Source organism: Lactuca saligna, chromosome 4 (genome assembly GCF_052625555.1).
Source record: "Lactuca saligna cultivar CGN05327 chromosome 4, ASM5262555v1, whole genome shotgun sequence".
In the NCBI taxonomy this organism is placed as follows: domain Eukaryota; kingdom Viridiplantae; phylum Streptophyta; class Magnoliopsida; order Asterales; family Asteraceae; genus Lactuca; species Lactuca saligna.
In genome coordinates this window covers 14,226,493-14,229,693 of record NC_136420.1, presented here as the reverse complement: position 1 = coordinate 14,229,693, position 3,201 = coordinate 14,226,493, and positions in this window count along the sequence as shown.

Below are 3,201 nucleotides of genomic sequence, written 5' to 3'. Positions count from 1 at the left end.
CCAGTCACACCGAAGGCCCAGAGAGCGGTCCAGATAGGCTGAATGCCCGGTGATGTGGTCCAGTCATGTTGAAGGCTCTGTATGCATGTTGTTGTTTGTTATGTTTATGTGGTGGTACTTTGGGGGAACGCACTAAGCGTTGGCTTACAGTTTTAGTTTTGTTTCAGGTACATCTAAGGACCGTGGCAAGGCGAGGCCTGACTGTATACATCCTTGGAGTTATGTTGTTGATCTTGGGAGAATCTGATTTTGAATAATGTTTTTGGAAACAATGGTTATGTAAACACTTCTTTTTAGTAAATAAGTTTTTTTTTTAAGTTTAAGTTTGTTGTGATTTTTGTGATGTTGCAAGTTGGTATCAGAGCCTTGGTTTGAGCGGATTGGAGGAACATATGTGTGAATCTGGAATCAAACTAAGGAACTGCAAAACTTTTAAAAATGATTTTTAAAATTGTTTTCAAAAGTAACCAAGGAAGTATGTGATGTATACAATCAACTGGAGTCAGAAAGTATACCCCAAGTTACGCAGTTATCTGATATTATGTTCATGATAGAACATCATGCTAGTGATAGGCTAGGGATCTTCAGGAAATTGCATGATGGAATTGCCTAAAAATTGATGCCTGATAGCCTAGGATTCTTTCTTGTATGGAATTGATATCATTACTCTAGTTGCTTAGTGTATGCATCATAGTTGTACATAATTAAGATTTTATAGCCTGAGAATGTTTGGTTTAGCTTTATTTCCTATTCTTGTTTGATGAAGGTCTTAGGGTATAATCAAGTATTTGACTTTCTATAGGATCTAGTGTTATGTATGATTAGCATACATGAGTGTTGCAGGGTTGGTGGAAGTTTCATGGAGGAGTTATGTAGGGTCAAGTGGCCAGTTGAGGAATGTTTAGCCTTTCTCTAGGATGTGAGAATAAGATGTATCCTATTCTAGTGTGTGTTGTTAGGGTTTTTGTAATGATCTTCTAAGACAAATACAGGTAGGTGCGGAAGGTAGTATGGGCCCGTACTACTGGAAGCACAGGACGCGTACGTGTAGCAAAGAAGTCACAACCCTTAAGGTTTTGTTATTGGAATAGATCATATGGTATGATATGCACCTCAATGATATTTCTGGTTTATTTTCAGTATGGTATTTACGATGTGATTTGAGTCAGGATCTGGATCAAGAGCAGGAATGAGTGGCCAGGATAGGCTAGGGATGACTGAGGACTAGGTTAGGGAGATGATTCATGTTGAGGTTGTTTCTATTATCCGAGGGCAGATACCAGAGTTGTTTAGGTCGATCAAGATCGCCATGATGGAGATATTTGATTATCGATACGCTGCATTTTCTGAGACTGTCGCACTTACCATGACTGTTGTTGCAGGGATTGGCATGTGGAGAACGTTCCAGTACCACGATTTTGAAAATACGAAGCCCCTGGTGTTTGATGGAGTCCAGGATCCGATTATTGACATGAGTCGGTTGTCCGATGCTGAGGGATGTTTATTTACTTTCTCCTGCCCAATAGAACAGAAGGTCAAGTGTGCTCTGAACCTTCTTCGGTTTGGAGCGAAGGATTGGTGGAGAATGGTTAATGGTTCATACACTCCAGAGCAAAAAGCTGTTGTATCATGGGAGAAAATTTATGATATGTTCCGCTCGAGATACGTCCTTTTGGTTAAGAGAGAGATTAGCCCGGAAGTATATGGTCATGAATCAAGGGACAGAGTTGGTGACTGAGATGACCAAGATGTACACTGAGAGAACATTGATTTTCCCTGATTTTGTTGCTTTAGAGCAATCTCAGATGACTCAGTACTTGAGCATGCTCAAGACGGACATGTGCCAATTTGTTTCTACTTGGCGCTATGGTACACTTATAGAATTATAGGAGGCCTTTAGGCGGTGGGAGATTTAGTTGGATCTCCAGTCGAGGGAGAAGTGGCAGCCCCCGGTGCAATCACAACTTGTGGCGAAGCGGTTCAAGGCCCCATATGTGAGATATGGGAATCAGAGGGGCCACACTTGTAGGAAGTACGACAAGGTTCATGATGGTTCTTGTTGATTATCTGTTGGATGCCACAAATGTGGGAAGGAGGGGCACTTTGAGAGAGATTATCGCTAGTTGGCCCCAGTACCGAGCTCCAGGATTTTCTACCTTTGTGATTAGGTGTAACGACCCAAAATTTAAGACCAAAAATTTCTTTTAATAAATCATTACTTAAAGTAGAGTCATCATTCCAAAACATAACGTGAGTATAAGTTTTCAAAACACACGTTCATTATTAGAGTAAACATTCCCAGGCTGTCTAATCTATGGTGTGTGCCATGCGATCACCCCGAGCTCTTCCATCCGCTACCGGAAGTACCTGAAACCAAAACTGAAAACCGTAAGCACGAAGCTTAGTGAGTTCCCCACCCTACCACATACCATGCATAACCACATACTGCACATACTGGGCTACACCCCCTATCTTGGGCCTCGCCCCCTACCTCGGGCCTCACCCGCTACAACGACCCCGCCGCTCCAGGCCCCGCCTGGCTTCGAGCCTTGCTCAGATACAGATCTGTTTTACTTAGGCCTCGCCTGTCACAGGGCATCGCCCGCTAACAAATAATACCACATAAACATTTCACAACACATAACTAACACATGCAACTGGTTCTGTCCTAAGGCCTCGCCTTTCCTGGGCCTCGCCCATGTCCTGCTACTGATGAGTCATGGAACCCCGTCCATGCTACTAATGGTAGTGAGGTACGGGCCTAGCCCACTCTCACTCCTGTTCTAGTTTGGGCCTCGCCCCTATTCTGCTACTAATGAGATTTGGAACCCCATCCACACTCTGCTATTGGTGAGATACGGGACCTCTCCCACACTCACCTCCCTACCAGGCACATACATGTATCACACAGACAATAAGTATAAACTATCATGTAAACAATTCCTTGGGCACCCGCCCGCTATTACTGGACCTCGTCCTGAAAATAATACTAGCATACTGTGCCTAGGGCTAACCCCCGGGGTCTTCTACTCATAACTACATGGGCCGGAATTGTGGCCTTAGACCCATCCACACAAAAGGGAAACTCACCTGCACTGGCTGAACTTGCAGATGATCTCACTAGCTGCTGCCCAACAACTCACGGAACTCCTGCTCCCCTTGCTCCCCGAACTACCAATATCAATGCAACACTGAGTCTAA